Genomic DNA, 17,647 nt, shown 5'->3' with positions numbered 1-17,647 from the left:
ACGTATATTCATGCACCCCACAGTCTGAGAAGCCCAAAAAACAGTCAATTTTTTCAAATCTGAGCTTTCCCTGAGGAGATAGAACAAAGTGCATCTCAGAATGGGCAGTACGGCTCAATTCAGCCAGAAAACTTAACTTTTGACACACAGCTCAGGTATGCAAAACAAACGTATATTCATGCACCCCACAGTCTGAGAAGCCCCAAAAACAGTCAATTTTTTCAAATCTGAGCTTTCCCTGAGGAGATAGAACAAAGTGCATCTCAGAATGGGCAGTAGGGCTCAATTCAGCCAGAAATCTTAACTTTTGACAAATAGCTCAGATATGCAAAACAAACATATATTCATGTACCCCACAGTCTGAGAAGCCCAAAAAACAGTCAATTTTTTCAAATCTGAGCTTTCCCTGAGGAGATAGACCAAAGTGAATCTCAGAAAGGGCAGTAGGGCTCAATTCAGCCAGAAAACTTAACTTTTGACCCAAGCTCAGATTTTCAAAAGAAACAGATGTTCATGTTACGCAAAGTATGAAAACACCTAAAACACGCAATTCTCAAATCTGAACTTTACCTGAGGATCTGTATATCAGAATAGGCAGTAGGACTCAATTCAGCCAGAAAACTTAACTTTTGACCCAAGCTCAGATTTTCAAAAGAAACACATGTTCATGTTTCGCAAAGTATGAAAACACCAAAAACACACAATTCTCAAATCTGAACTTTACCTGAGGCTAAGTATATCAGAATAGGCAGTAGGACTCAATTCAGCCAGAAAACTTTTGACACACAGCTCAGGTATGCAAAACAAACGTATATTCATGCACCCTACAGTCTGAGAAGCCCAAAAAACAGTCAATTTTTTCAAATCTGAGCTTTCCCTGAGGAGATAGACCAAAGTGAATCTCAGAAAGGGCAGTAGGGCTCAATTCAGCCAGAAAACTTAACTTTTGACCCAAGCTCAGATTTTCAAAAGAAACAGATGTTCATGTTACGCAAAGTATGGAAACACCTAAAACACACAATTCTCAAATCTGAACTTTACCTGAGGATCTGTATCTCAGAATAGGCAGTAGGATTCAATTCAGCTAGAAAACTTAACTTTTGACACACAGCTCAGGTATGCAAAACAAACGTATATTCATGCACCCCACAGTCTGAGAAGCCCAAAAAACAGTCAATTTTTTCAAATCTGAGCTTTCCCTGAGGAGATAGACCAAAGTGCATCTCAGAATGGGCAGTAGGGCTCAATTCAGCCAGAAAACTTAACTTTTGACCCAAGCTCAGATTTTCAAAAGAAACAGATGTTCATGTTACGCAAAGTATGAAAACACCTAAAACACACAATTCTCAAATCTGAACTTTACCTGAGGATCTGTATCTCAGAATAGGCAGTAGGATTCAATTCAGCTAGAAAACTTAACTTTTGACACACAGCTCAGGTATGCAAAACAAACGTATATTCCTGCACCCCACAGTCTGAGAAGCCCCAAAAACAGTCAATTTTTTCAAATCTGAGCTTTCCCTGAGGAGATAGAACAAAGTGCATCTCAGAATGGGCAGTAGGGCTCAATTCAGCCAGAAAACTTAACTTTTGACAAATAGCTCAGATATGCAAAACAAACATATATTCATGTACCCCACAGTCTGAGAAGCCCAAAAAACAGTCAATTTTTTCAAATCTGAGCTTTCCCTGAGGAGATAGACCAAAGTGAATCTCAGAAAGGGCAGTAGGGCTCAATTCAGCCAGAAAACTTAACTTTTGACCCAAGCTCAGATTTTCAAAAGAAACAGATGTTCATGTTACGCAAAGTATGAAAACACCTAAAACACGCAATTCTCAAATCTGAACTTTACCTGAGGATCTGTATATCAGAATAGGCAGTAGGACTCAATTCAGCCAGAAAACTTAACTTTTGACCCAAGCTCAGATTTTCAAAAGAAACACATGTTCATGTTTCGCAAAGTATGAAAACACCAAAAACACACAATTCTCAAATCTGAACTTTACCTGAGGATAAGTATATCAGAATAGGCAGTAGGACTCAATTCAGCCAGAAAACTTAACTTTTGACACACAGCTCAGGTATGCAAAACAAACGTATATTCCTGCACCCCACAGTCTGAGAAGCCCCAAAAACAGTCAATTTTTTCAAATCTGAGCTTTCCCTGAGGAGATAGAACAAAGTGCATCTCAGAATGGGCAGTAGGGCTCAATTCAGCCAGAAAACTTAACTTTTGACAAATAGCTCAGATATGCAAAACAAACATATATTCATGTACCCCACAGTCTGAGAAGCCCAAAAAACAGTCAATTTTTTCAAATCTGAGCTTTCCCTGAGGAGATAGACCAAAGTGAATCTCAGAAAGGGCAGTAGGGCTCAATTCAGCCAGAAAACTTAACTTTTGACCCAAGCTCAGATTTTCAAAAGAAACAGATGTTCATGTTACGCAAAGTATGAAAACACCTAAAACACGCAATTCTCAAATCTGAACTTTACCTGAGGATAAGTATATCAGAATAGGCAGTAGGACTCAATTCAGCCAGAAAACTTAACTTTTGACACACAGCTCAGGTATGCAAAACAAACGTATATTCCTGCACCCCACAGTCTGAGAAGCCCCAAAAACAGTCAATTTTTTCAAATCTGAGCTTTCCCTGAGGAGATAGAACAAAGTGCATCTCAGAATGGGCAGTAGGGCTCAATTCAGCCAGAAAACTTAACTTTTGACAAATAGCTCAGATATGCAAAACAAACATATATTCATGTACCCCACAGTCTGAGAAGCCCAAAAAACAGTCAATTTTTTCAAATCTGAGCTTTCCCTGAGGAGATAGACCAAAGTGAATCTCAGAAAGGGCAGTAGGGCTCAATTCAGCCAGAAAACTTAACTTTTGACCCAAGCTCAGATTTTCAAAAGAAACAGATGTTCATGTTACGCAAAGTATGAAAACACCTAAAACACGCAATTCTCAAATCTGAACTTTACCTGAGGATCTGTATATCAGAATAGGCAGTAGGACTCAATTCAGCCAGAAAACTTAACTTTTGACCCAAGCTCAGATTTTCAAAAGAAACACATGTTCATGTTTCGCAAAGTATGAAAACACCAAAAACACACAATTCTCAAATCTGAACTTTACCTGAGGATAAGTATATCAGAATAGGCAGTAGGACTCAATTCAGCCAGAAAACTTTTGACACACAGCTCAGGTATGCAAAACAAACGTATATTCATGCACCCCACAGTCTGAGAAGCCCAAAAAACAGTCAATTTTTTCAAATCTGAGCTTCCCCTGAGGAGATAGACCAAAGTGAATCTCAGAAAGGGCAGTAGGGCTCAATTCAGCCAGAAAACTTAACTTTTGACCCAAGCTCAGATTTTCAAAAGAAACAGATGTTCATGTTACGCAAAGTATGGAAACACCTAAAACACACAATTCTCAAATCTGAACTTTACCTGAGGATCTGTATCTCAGAATAGGCAGTAGGATTCAATTCAGCTAGAAAACTTAACTTTTGACACACAGCTCAGGGATGCAAAACAAACGTATATTCATGCACCCCACAGTCTGAGAAGCCCAAAAAACAGTCAATTTTTTCAAATCTGAGCTTTCCCTGAGGAGATAGACCAAAGTGCATCTCAGAATGGGCAGTAGGGCTCAATTCAGCCAGAAAACTTAACTTTTGACACACAGCTCAGATATGCAAAACAAACATATATTCATGTACCCCACAGTCTGAGAAGCCCAAAAAACAGTCAATTTTTTCAAATCTGAGCTTTCCCTGAGGAGATAGACCAAAGTGAATCTCAGAAAGGGCAGTAGGGCTCAATTCAGCCAGAAAACTTAACTTTTGACCCAAGCTCAGATTTTCAAAAGAAACAGATGTTCATGTTACGCAAAGTATGGAAACACCTAAAACACACAATTCTCAAATCTGAACTTTACCTGAGGATCTGTATCTCTGAATAGGCAGTAGGATTCAATTCAGCTAGAAAACTTAACTTTTGACACACAGCTCAGGTATGCAAAACAAACGTATATTCATGCACCCCACAGTCTGAGAAGCCCAAAAAACAGTCAATTTTTTCAAATCTGAGCTTTCCCTGAGGAGATAGACCAAAGTGCATCTCAGAATGGGCAGTAGGGCTCAATTCAGCCAGAAAACTTAACTTTTGACCCAAGCTCAGATTTTCAAAAGAAACAGATGTTCATGTTACGCAAAGTATGAAAACACCTAAAACACACAATTCTCAAATCTGAACTTTACCTGAGGATCTGTATCTCAGAATAGGCAGTAGGATTCAATTCAGCTAGAAAACTTAACTTTTGACACACAGCTCAGGTATGCAAAACAAACGTATATTCCTGCACCCCACAGTCTGAGAAGCCCCAAAAACAGTCAATTTTTTCAAATCTGAGCTTTCCCTGAGGAGATAGAACAAAGTGCATCTCAGAATGGGCAGTAGGGCTCAATTCAGCCAGAAAACTTAACTTTTGACAAATAGCTCAGATATGCAAAACAAACATATATTCATGTACCCCACAGTCTGAGAAGCCCAAAAAACAGTCAATTTTTTCAAATCTGAGCTTTCCCTGAGGAGATAGACCAAAGTGAATCTCAGAAAGGGCAGTAGGGCTCAATTCAGCCAGAAAACTTAACTTTTGACCCAAGCTCAGATTTTCAAAAGAAACAGATGTTCATGTTACGCAAAGTATGAAAACACCTAAAACACGCAATTCTCAAATCTGAACTTTACCTGAGGATCTGTATATCAGAATAGGCAGTAGGACTCAATTCAGCCAGAAAACTTAACTTTTGACCCAAGCTCAGATTTTCAAAAGAAACACATGTTCATGTTTCGCAAAGTATGAAAACACCAAAAACACACAATTCTCAAATCTGAACTTTACCTGAGGATAAGTATATCAGAATAGGCAGTAGGACTCAATTCAGCCAGAAAACTTAACTATTGACACACAGCTCAGGTATGCAAAACAAACGTATATTCATGCACCCCACAGTCTGAGAAGCCCAAAAAACAGTCAATTTTTTCAAATCTGAGCTTTCCCTGAGGAGATAGACCAAAGTGCATCTCAGAATGGGCAGTAGGGCTCAATTCAGCCAGAAAACTTAACTTTTGACCCAAGCTCAGATTTTCAAAAGAAACAGATGTTCATGTTACGCAAAGTATGAAAACACCTAAAACACACAATTCTCAAATCTGAACTTTACCTGAGGATCTGTATCTCAGAATAGGCAGTAGGATTCAATTCAGCTAGAAAACTTAACTTTTGACACACAGCTCAGGTATGCAAAACAAACGTATATTCCTGCACCCCACAGTCTGAGAAGCCCCAAAAACAGTCAATTTTTTCAAATCTGAGCTTTCCCTGAGGAGATAGAACAAAGTGCATCTCAGAATGGGCAGTAGGGCTCAATTCAGCCAGAAAACTTAACTTTTGACAAATAGCTCAGATATGCAAAACAAACATATATTCATGTACCCCACAGTCTGAGAAGCCCAAAAAACAGTCAATTTTTTCAAATCTGAGCTTTCCCTGAGGAGATAGACCAAAGTGAATCTCAGAAAGGGCAGTAGGGCTCAATTCAGCCAGAAAACTTAACTTTTGACCCAAGCTCAGATTTTCAAAAGAAACAGATTTTCATGTTACGCAAAGTATGAAAACACCTAAAACACGCAATTCTCAAATCTGAACTTTACCTGAGGATCTGTATATCAGAATAGGCAGTAGGACTCAATTCAGCCAGAAAACTTAACTTTTGACCCAAGCTCAGATTTTCAAAAGAAACACATGTTCATGTTTCGCAAAGTATGAAAACACCAAAAACACACAATTCTCAAATCTGAACTTTACCTGAGGATAAGTATATCAGAATAGGCAGTAGGGCTCAATTCAGCCAGAAAACTTAACTTTTGACACACAGCTCAGATATGCAAACCAAATATATATTCATGTACCGCACAGTCTGAGAAGCCCAAAAAATAGTCAATTTTTTCAAATCTCAGCTTTCCCTGAGGAGATAAACCAAAGTGAATCTCAGAAAGTGCAGTAGGGCTCAATTCTGCCAGAAAACTTTTGACACACAGCTCAGGTATGCAAAACAAACGTATATTCCTGCACCCCACAGTCTGAGAAGCCCAAAAAACAGTCAATTTTTTCAAATCTGAGCTTTCCCTGAGGAGATAGACCAAAGTGAATCTCAGAAAGGGCAGTAGGGCTCAATTCAGCCAGAAAACTTAACTTTTGACACACAGCTCAGATATGCAAACCAAACATATATTCATGTACCCCACAGTCTGAGAAGCCCAAAAAACAGTCAATTTTTTCAAATCTGAGCTTTCCCTGAGGAGATAGACCAAAGTGAATTTCAGAAAGGGCAGTAGGGCTCAATTCAGCCAGAAAACTTAACTTTTGACCCAAGCTCAGATTTTCAAAAGAAACAGATGTTCATGTTACGCAAAGTATGGAAACACCTAAAACACACAATTCTCAAATCTGAACTTTACCTGAGGATCTGTATCGCAGAATAGGCAGTAGGATTCAATTCAGCTAGAAAACTTAACTTTTGACACACAGCTCAGGTATGCAAAACAAACGTATATTCATGCACCCCACAGTCTGAGAAGCCCAAAAAACAGTCAATTTTTTCAAATCTGAGCTTTCCCTGAGGAGATAGACCAAAGTGCATCTCAGAATGGGCAGTAGGGCTCAATTCAGCCAGAAAACTTAACTTTTGACACACAGCTCAGATATGCAAAACAAATATATATTCATGCACCCCACAGTCTGAGAAGCCCAAAAAACAGTCAATTTTTTCAAATCTGAGCTTTCCCTGAGATAGACCAAAGTGCATCTCAGAATGGGCAGTAGGGCTCAATTCAGCCAGAAAACTTAACTTGTGACACACAGCTCAGGTATGCAAAACAAACGTATATTCATGCACCTCACAGTCTGAGAAGCCCAAAAAATAGTCAATTTTTTCAAATCTGAGCTTTCCCTGAGGAGATAGAACAAAGTGCATCTCAGAATGGGCAGTACGGCTCAATTCAGCCAGAAAACTTAACTTTTGACACACAGCTCAGGTATGCAAAAGAAACGTATATTCATGCACCCCACAGTCTGAGAAGCCCAAAAAACAGTCAATTTTTTCAAATCTGAGCTTTCCCTGAGCAGATAGAACAAAGTGTATCTCAGAATGGGCAGTACGGCTCAATTCAGCCAGAAAACTTAACTTTTGACCCAAGCTCAGATTTTCAAAAGAAACACATGTTCATGTTACGCAAAGTATGAAAACAGCAAAAACACACAATTCTCAAATCTGAACTTTACCTGAGGATCTGTATATCAGAATAGGCAATAGGACTCAATTCAGCCAGAAAACTTAGCTTTTGACACACAGCTCAGGTATGCAAAACAAACGTATATTCATGCACCCCACAGTCTGAGAAGCCCCAAAAACAGTCAATTTTTTCAAATCTGAGCTTTCCCTGAGGAGATAGAACAAAGTGCATCTCAGAATGGGCAGTATGGCTCAATTCAGCCAGAAATCTTAACTTTTGACACACAGCTCAGATATGCAAAACAAACATATATTCATGTACCCCACAGTCTGAGAAGCCCAAAAAACAGTCAATTTTTTCAAATCTGAGCTTTCCCTGAGGAGATAGACCAAAGTGAATCTCAGAAAGGGCAGTGGGGCTCAATTCAGCCAGAAAACTTAACTTTTGACCCAAGCTCAGATTTTCAAAAGAAACACATGTTCATGTTACGCAAAGTATGAAAACACCTAAAACACGCAATTCTCAAATCTGAACTTTACCTGAGGATCTGTATATCAGAATAGGCAATAGGACTCAATTCAGCCAGAAAACTTAGCTTTTGACACACAGCTCAGGTATGCAAAACAAACGTATATTCATGCACCCCACAGTCTGAGAAGCCCCAAAAACAGTCAATTTTTTCAAATCTGAGCTTTCCCTGAGGAGATAGAACAAAGTGCATCTCAGAATGGGCAGTATGGCTCAATTCAGCCAGAAATCTTAACTTTTGACACACAGCTCAGATATGCAAAACAAACATATATTCATGTACCCCACAGTCTGAGAAGCCCAAAAAACAGTCAATTTTTTCAAATCTGAGCTTTCCCTGAGGAGATAGACCAAAGTGAATCTCAGAAAGGGCAGTGGGGCTCAATTCAGCCAGAAAACTTAACTTTTGACCCAAGCTCAGATTTTCAAAAGAAACACATGTTCATGTTACGCAAAGTATGAAAACACCTAAAACACGCAATTCTCAAATCTGAACTTTACCTGAGGATCTGTATATCAGAATAGGCAGTAGGACACAATTCAGCCAGAAAACTTTTGACACACAGCTCAGGTATGCAAAACAAACGTATATTCATGCAACCCACAGTCTGAGAAGCCCAAAAAACAGTCATTTTTTTTCAAATCTGAGCTTTCCCTGAGGAGATAGACCAAAGTGAATCTCAGAAAGGGCAGTAGGGCTCAATTCTGCCAGAAAACTTAACTTTTGACACACAGCTCAGATATGCAAAACAAATATATATTCATGTACCCCACAGTCTGAGAAGCCCAAAAAACAGTCAATTTTTTCAAATCTGAGCTTTCCCTGAGGAGATAGACCAAAGTGAATCTCAGAAAGGGCAGTAGGGCTCAATTCAGCCAGAAAACTTAACTTTTGACACACAGCTCAGATATGCAAACCAAATATATATTCATGTACCCCACAGTCTGAGAAGCCCAAAAAATAGTCAATTTTTTCAAATCTGAGCTTTCCCTGAGGAGATAAACCAAAGTGAATCTCAGAAAGGGCAGTAGGGCTCAATTATGCCAGAAAACTTAACTTTTGACCCAAGCTCAGATTTTCAAAAGAAACACATGTTCATGTTACGCAAAGTATGAAAACAGCAAAAACACACAATTCTCAAATCTGAACTTTACCTGAGGATCTATATCTCAGAATAGGCAGTAGGACTCAATTCAGCCAGAAAACTTAACTTTTGACACACAGCTCAGGTATGCAAAACAAACGTATATTCATTCACCCCACAATCTGAGAAGCCCAAAAAACAGTCAATTTTTTCAAATCTGAGCTTTCCCTGAGGAGATAACCAAAGTGAATCTCAGAAAGGACAGTAGGGCTCAATTCAGCCAGAAAACTTAACTTTTGACACACAGCTCAGATATGCAAACCAAACATATATTCATGTACCCCACAGTCTGAGAAGCCCAAAAAACAGTCAATTTTTTCAAATCTGAGCTTTCCCTGAGGAGATAGACCAAAGTGAATCTCAGAAAGGGCAGTAGGGCTCAATTCAGCCAGAAAACTTAACTTTTGACCCAAGCTCAGATTTTCAAAAGAAACAGATGTTCATGTTACGCAAAGTATGAAAACACCTAAAACACACAATTCTCAAATCTGAACTTTACCTGAGGATCTGTATCTCAGAATAGGCAGTAGGATTCAATTCAGCTAGAAAACTTAACTTTTGACACACAGCTCAGGTATGCAAAACAAACGTATATTCATGCACCCACAGTCTGAGAAGCCCAAAAAACAGTCAATTTTTTCAAATCTGAGCTTTCCCTGAGCAGATAGAACAAAGTGCATCTCAGAATGGGCAGTACGGCTCAATTCAGCCAGAAAACTTAACTTTTGACACACAGCTCAGGTATGCAAAACAAACGTATATTCATGCACCCCACAGTCTGAGAAGCCCAAAAAACAGTCAATTTTTTCAAATCTGAGCTTTTCCTGAGGAGATAGAACAAAGTGCATCTCAGAATAGGCAGTAGGACTCAATTCAGCCAGAAAACTAAACTTTTGACCCAAGCTCAGATTTTCAAAAGAGACACATGTTCATGTTTCGCAAAGTATGGAAACACCGAAAACACACAATTCTCAAATCTGAACTTTACCTGAGGATCTGTATATCAGAAGAGGCAGTAGGACTCAATTCAGCCAGAAAACTTTTGACACACAGCTCAGGTATGCAAAACAAACGTATATTCATGCACCCCACAGACTGAGAAGGCCAAAAAACAGTCAATTTTTTCAAATCTGAGCTTTCCCTGAGGAGATAGACCAAAGTGAATCTCAGAAAGGGCAGTAGGCCTCAATTCATCCAGAAAACTTAACTTTTGACACACAGCTCAGATATGCAAACCAAACATATATTCATGCACCCCACAGTCTGAGAAGCCCAAAAAACAGTCAATTTTTTCAAATCTGAGCTCTCCCTGAGGAGATAGAACAAAGTGCATCTCAGAATGGGCAGTATGGCTCAATTCAGCCAGAAAACTTAACTTTTGACACACAGCTCAGGTATGCAAAACAAACGTATATTCATGCACCCCACAGTCTGAGAAGCCCAAAAAACAGTCAATTTTTTCAAATCTGAGCTTTCCCTGAGGAGATAGAACAAACTGCATCTCAGAAAGGGCAGTAGGGCTCAATTCAGCGGAAAAACTTAACTTTTGACCCAAGCTCAGATTTTCAAAAGAAACAGATGTTCATGTTACGCAAAGTATGGAAACACCTAAAACACACAATTCTCAAATCTGAACTTTACCTGAGGATCTGTATCTCTGAATAGGCAGTAGGATTCAATTCAGCTAGAAAACTTAACTTTTGACACACAGCTCAGGTATGCAAAACAAACGTATATTCATGCACCCCACAGTCTGAGAAGCCCAAAAAACAGTCAATTTTTTCAAATCTGAGCTTTCCCTGAGGAGATAGACCAAAGTGCATCTCAGAATGGGCAGTAGGGCTCAATTCAGCCAGAAAACTTAACTTTTGACCCAAGCTCAGATTTTCAAAAGAAACAGATGTTCATGTTACGCAAAGTATGAAAACACCTAAAACACACAATTCTCAAATCTGAACTTTACCTGAGGATCTGTATCTCAGAATAGGCAGTAGGATTCAATTCAGCTAGAAAACTTAACTTTTGACACACAGCTCAGGTATGCAAAACAAACGTATATTCCTGCACCCCACAGTCTGAGAAGCCCCAAAAACAGTCAATTTTTTCAAATCTGAGCTTTCCCTGAGGAGATAGAACAAAGTGCATCTCAGAATGGGCAGTAGGGCTCAATTCAGCCAGAAAACTTAACTTTTGACAAATAGCTCAGATATGCAAAACAAACATATATTCATGTACCCCACAGTCTGAGAAGCCCAAAAAACAGTCAATTTTTTCAAATCTGAGCTTTCCCTGAGGAGATAGACCAAAGTGAATCTCAGAAAGGGCAGTAGGGCTCAATTCAGCCAGAAAACTTAACTTTTGACCCAAGCTCAGATTTTCAAAAGAAACAGATGTTCATGTTACGCAAAGTATGAAAACACCTAAAACACGCAATTCTCAAATCTGAACTTTACCTGAGGATCTGTATATCAGAATAGGCAGTAGGACTCAATTCAGCCAGAAAACTTAACTTTTGACCCAAGCTCAGATTTTCAAAAGAAACACATGTTCATGTTTCGCAAAGTATGAAAACACCAAAAACACACAATTCTCAAATCTGAACTTTACCTGAGGATAAGTATATCAGAATAGGCAGTAGGACTCAATTCAGCCAGAAAACTTAACTATTGACACACAGCTCAGGTATGCAAAACAAACGTATATTCATGCACCCCACAGTCTGAGAAGCCCAAAAAACAGTCAATTTTTTCAAATCTGAGCTTTCCCTGAGGAGATAGACCAAAGTGCATCTCAGAATGGGCAGTAGGGCTCAATTCAGCCAGAAAACTTAACTTTTGACCCAAGCTCAGATTTTCAAAAGAAACAGATGTTCATGTTACGCAAAGTATGAAAACACCTAAAACACACAATTCTCAAATCTGAACTTTACCTGAGGATCTGTATCTCAGAATAGGCAGTAGGATTCAATTCAGCTAGAAAACTTAACTTTTGACACACAGCTCAGGTATGCAAAACAAACGTATATTCCTGCACCCCACAGTCTGAGAAGCCCCAAAAACAGTCAATTTTTTCAAATCTGAGCTTTCCCTGAGGAGATAGAACAAAGTGCATCTCAGAATGGGCAGTAGGGCTCAATTCAGCCAGAAAACTTAACTTTTGACAAATAGCTCAGATATGCAAAACAAACATATATTCATGTACCCCACAGTCTGAGAAGCCCAAAAAACAGTCAATTTTTTCAAATCTGAGCTTTCCCTGAGGAGATAGACCAAAGTGAATCTCAGAAAGGGCAGTAGGGCTCAATTCAGCCAGAAAACTTAACTTTTGACCCAAGCTCAGATTTTCAAAAGAAACAGATTTTCATGTTACGCAAAGTATGAAAACACCTAAAACACGCAATTCTCAAATCTGAACTTTACCTGAGGATCTGTATATCAGAATAGGCAGTAGGACTCAATTCAGCCAGAAAACTTAACTTTTGACCCAAGCTCAGATTTTCAAAAGAAACACATGTTCATGTTTCGCAAAGTATGAAAACACCAAAAACACACAATTCTCAAATCTGAACTTTACCTGAGGATAAGTATATCAGAATAGGCAGTAGGGCTCAATTCAGCCAGAAAACTTAACTTTTGACACACAGCTCAGATATGCAAACCAAATATATATTCATGTACCGCACAGTCTGAGAAGCCCAAAAAATAGTCAATTTTTTCAAATCTCAGCTTTCCCTGAGGAGATAAACCAAAGTGAATCTCAGAAAGTGCAGTAGGGCTCAATTCTGCCAGAAAACTTTTGACACACAGCTCAGGTATGCAAAACAAACGTATATTCCTGCACCCCACAGTCTGAGAAGCCCAAAAAACAGTCAATTTTTTCAAATCTGAGCTTTCCCTGAGGAGATAGACCAAAGTGAATCTCAGAAAGGGCAGTAGGGCTCAATTCAGCCAGAAAACTTAACTTTTGACACACAGCTCAGATATGCAAACCAAACATATATTCATGTACCCCACAGTCTGAGAAGCCCAAAAAACAGTCAATTTTTTCAAATCTGAGCTTTCCCTGAGGAGATAGACCAAAGTGAATTTCAGAAAGGGCAGTAGGGCTCAATTCAGCCAGAAAACTTAACTTTTGACCCAAGCTCAGATTTTCAAAAGAAACAGATGTTCATGTTACGCAAAGTATGGAAACACCTAAAACACACAATTCTCAAATCTGAACTTTACCTGAGGATCTGTATCGCAGAATAGGCAGTAGGATTCAATTCAGCTAGAAAACTTAACTTTTGACACACAGCTCAGGTATGCAAAACAAACGTATATTCATGCACCCCACAGTCTGAGAAGCCCAAAAAACAGTCAATTTTTTCAAATCTGAGCTTTCCCTGAGGAGATAGACCAAAGTGCATCTCAGAATGGGCAGTAGGGCTCAATTCAGCCAGAAAACTTAACTTTTGACACACAGCTCAGATATGCAAAACAAATATATATTCATGCACCCCACAGTCTGAGAAGCCCAAAAAACAGTCAATTTTTTCAAATCTGAGCTTTCCCTGAGATAGACCAAAGTGCATCTCAGAATGGGCAGTAGGGCTCAATTCAGCCAGAAAACTTAACTTGTGACACACAGCTCAGGTATGCAAAACAAACGTATATTCATGCACCTCACAGTCTGAGAAGCCCAAAAAATAGTCAATTTTTTCAAATCTGAGCTTTCCCTGAGGAGATAGAACAAAGTGCATCTCAGAATGGGCAGTACGGCTCAATTCAGCCAGAAAACTTAACTTTTGACACACAGCTCAGGTATGCAAAAGAAACGTATATTCATGCACCCCACAGTCTGAGAAGCCCAAAAAACAGTCAATTTTTTCAAATCTGAGCTTTCCCTGAGCAGATAGAACAAAGTGTATCTCAGAATGGGCAGTACGGCTCAATTCAGCCAGAAAACTTAACTTTTGACCCAAGCTCAGATTTTCAAAAGAAACACATGTTCATGTTACGCAAAGTATGAAAACAGCAAAAACACACAATTCTCAAATCTGAACTTTACCTGAGGATCTGTATATCAGAATAGGCAATAGGACTCAATTCAGCCAGAAAACTTAGCTTTTGACACACAGCTCAGGTATGCAAAACAAACGTATATTCATGCACCCCACAGTCTGAGAAGCCCCAAAAACAGTCAATTTTTTCAAATCTGAGCTTTCCCTGAGGAGATAGAACAAAGTGCATCTCAGAATGGGCAGTATGGCTCAATTCAGCCAGAAATCTTAACTTTTGACACACAGCTCAGATATGCAAAACAAACATATATTCATGTACCCCACAGTCTGAGAAGCCCAAAAAACAGTCAATTTTTTCAAATCTGAGCTTTCCCTGAGGAGATAGACCAAAGTGAATCTCAGAAAGGGCAGTGGGGCTCAATTCAGCCAGAAAACTTAACTTTTGACCCAAGCTCAGATTTTCAAAAGAAACACATGTTCATGTTACGCAAAGTATGAAAACACCTAAAACACGCAATTCTCAAATCTGAACTTTACCTGAGGATCTGTATATCAGAATAGGCAATAGGACTCAATTCAGCCAGAAAACTTAGCTTTTGACACACAGCTCAGGTATGCAAAACAAACGTATATTCATGCACCCCACAGTCTGAGAAGCCCCAAAAACAGTCAATTTTTTCAAATCTGAGCTTTCCCTGAGGAGATAGAACAAAGTGCATCTCAGAATGGGCAGTATGGCTCAATTCAGCCAGAAATCTTAACTTTTGACACACAGCTCAGATATGCAAAACAAACATATATTCATGTACCCCACAGTCTGAGAAGCCCAAAAAACAGTCAATTTTTTCAAATCTGAGCTTTCCCTGAGGAGATAGACCAAAGTGAATCTCAGAAAGGGCAGTGGGGCTCAATTCAGCCAGAAAACTTAACTTTTGACCCAAGCTCAGATTTTCAAAAGAAACACATGTTCATGTTACGCAAAGTATGAAAACACCTAAAACACGCAATTCTCAAATCTGAACTTTACCTGAGGATCTGTATATCAGAATAGGCAGTAGGACACAATTCAGCCAGAAAACTTTTGACACACAGCTCAGGTATGCAAAACAAACGTATATTCATGCAACCCACAGTCTGAGAAGCCCAAAAAACAGTCATTTTTTTTCAAATCTGAGCTTTCCCTGAGGAGATAGACCAAAGTGAATCTCAGAAAGGGCAGTAGGGCTCAATTCTGCCAGAAAACTTAACTTTTGACACACAGCTCAGATATGCAAAACAAATATATATTCATGTACCCCACAGTCTGAGAAGCCCAAAAAACAGTCAATTTTTTCAAATCTGAGCTTTCCCTGAGGAGATAGACCAAAGTGAATCTCAGAAAGGGCAGTAGGGCTCAATTCAGCCAGAAAACTTAACTTTTGACACACAGCTCAGATATGCAAACCAAATATATATTCATGTACCCCACAGTCTGAGAAGCCCAAAAAATAGTCAATTTTTTCAAATCTGAGCTTTCCCTGAGGAGATAAACCAAAGTGAATCTCAGAAAGGGCAGTAGGGCTCAATTATGCCAGAAAACTTAACTTTTGACCCAAGCTCAGATTTTCAAAAGAAACACATGTTCATGTTACGCAAAGTATGAAAACAGCAAAAACACACAATTCTCAAATCTGAACTTTACCTGAGGATCTATATCTCAGAATAGGCAGTAGGACTCAATTCAGCCAGAAAACTTAACTTTTGACACACAGCTCAGGTATGCAAAACAAACGTATATTCATTCACCCCACAATCTGAGAAGCCCAAAAAACAGTCAATTTTTTCAAATCTGAGCTTTCCCTGAGGAGATAACCAAAGTGAATCTCAGAAAGGACAGTAGGGCTCAATTCAGCCAGAAAACTTAACTTTTGACACACAGCTCAGATATGCAAACCAAACATATATTCATGTACCCCACAGTCTGAGAAGCCCAAAAAACAGTCAATTTTTTCAAATCTGAGCTTTCCCTGAGGAGATAGACCAAAGTGAATCTCAGAAAGGGCAGTAGGGCTCAATTCAGCCAGAAAACTTAACTTTTGACCCAAGCTCAGATTTTCAAAAGAAACAGATGTTCATGTTACGCAAAGTATGAAAACACCTAAAACACACAATTCTCAAATCTGAACTTTACCTGAGGATCTGTATCTCAGAATAGGCAGTAGGATTCAATTCAGCTAGAAAACTTAACTTTTGACACACAGCTCAGGTATGCAAAACAAACGTATATTCATGCACCCACAGTCTGAGAAGCCCAAAAAACAGTCAATTTTTTCAAATCTGAGCTTTCCCTGAGCAGATAGAACAAAGTGCATCTCAGAATGGGCAGTACGGCTCAATTCAGCCAGAAAACTTAACTTTTGACACACAGCTCAGGTATGCAAAACAAACGTATATTCATGCACCCCACAGTCTGAGAAGCCCAAAAAACAGTCAATTTTTTCAAATCTGAGCTTTTCCTGAGGAGATAGAACAAAGTGCATCTCAGAATAGGCAGTAGGACTCAATTCAGCCAGAAAACTAAACTTTTGACCCAAGCTCAGATTTTCAAAAGAGACACATGTTCATGTTTCGCAAAGTATGGAAACACCGAAAACACACAATTCTCAAATCTGAACTTTACCTGAGGATCTGTATATCAGAAGAGGCAGTAGGACTCAATTCAGCCAGAAAACTTTTGACACACAGCTCAGGTATGCAAAACAAACGTATATTCATGCACCCCACAGACTGAGAAGGCCAAAAAACAGTCAATTTTTTCAAATCTGAGCTTTCCCTGAGGAGATAGACCAAAGTGAATCTCAGAAAGGGCAGTAGGCCTCAATTCATCCAGAAAACTTAACTTTTGACACACAGCTCAGATATGCAAACCAAACATATATTCATGCACCCCACAGTCTGAGAAGCCCAAAAAACAGTCAATTTTTTCAAATCTGAGCTCTCCCTGAGGAGATAGAACAAAGTGCATCTCAGAATGGGCAGTATGGCTCAATTCAGCCAGAAAACTTAACTTTTGACACACAGCTCAGGTATGCAAAACAAACGTATATTCATGCACCCCACAGTCTGAGAAGCCCAAAAAACAGTCAATTTTTTCAAATCTGAGCTTTCCCTGAGGAGATAGAACAAACTGCATCTCAGAAAGGGCAGTAGGGCTCAATTCAGCGGAAAAACTTAACTTTTGACCCAAGCTCAGATTTTCAAAAGAAACAGATGTTCATGTTACGCAAAGTATGAAAACACCTAAAACACACAATTCTCAAATCTGAACTTTACCTGAGGATCTGTATATCAGAATAGGCAGTAGGATTCAATTCAGCCAGAAAACTTAACTTTTGACACACAGCTCAGGTATGCAAAAGAAACGTATATTCATGCACCCCACAGTCTGAGAAGCCCAAAAAACAGTCAATTTTTTCAAATCTGAGCTTTCCCTGAGGAGATAGACCAAAGTGCATCTCAGAATGGGCAGTAGGGCTCAATTCAGCCAGAAAACTTAACTTTTGACACACAGCTCAGATATGCAAAACAAACATATATTCATGCACCCCACAGTCTGAGAAGCCGAAAAAACAGTCAATTTTTTCAAATCTGAGCTTTCCCTGAGATAGACCAAAGTGCATCTCAGA

This window comes from Pantherophis guttatus, chromosome 13 (genome assembly GCF_059756535.1).
Source record: "Pantherophis guttatus breed Tessera chromosome 13, ASM5975653v1, whole genome shotgun sequence".
In the NCBI taxonomy this organism is placed as follows: Eukaryota; Metazoa; Chordata; class Lepidosauria; order Squamata; family Colubridae; genus Pantherophis; species Pantherophis guttatus.
The sequence above is the reverse complement of the archived record's forward strand: the minus strand, read 5'-3'. Positions refer to the sequence as shown.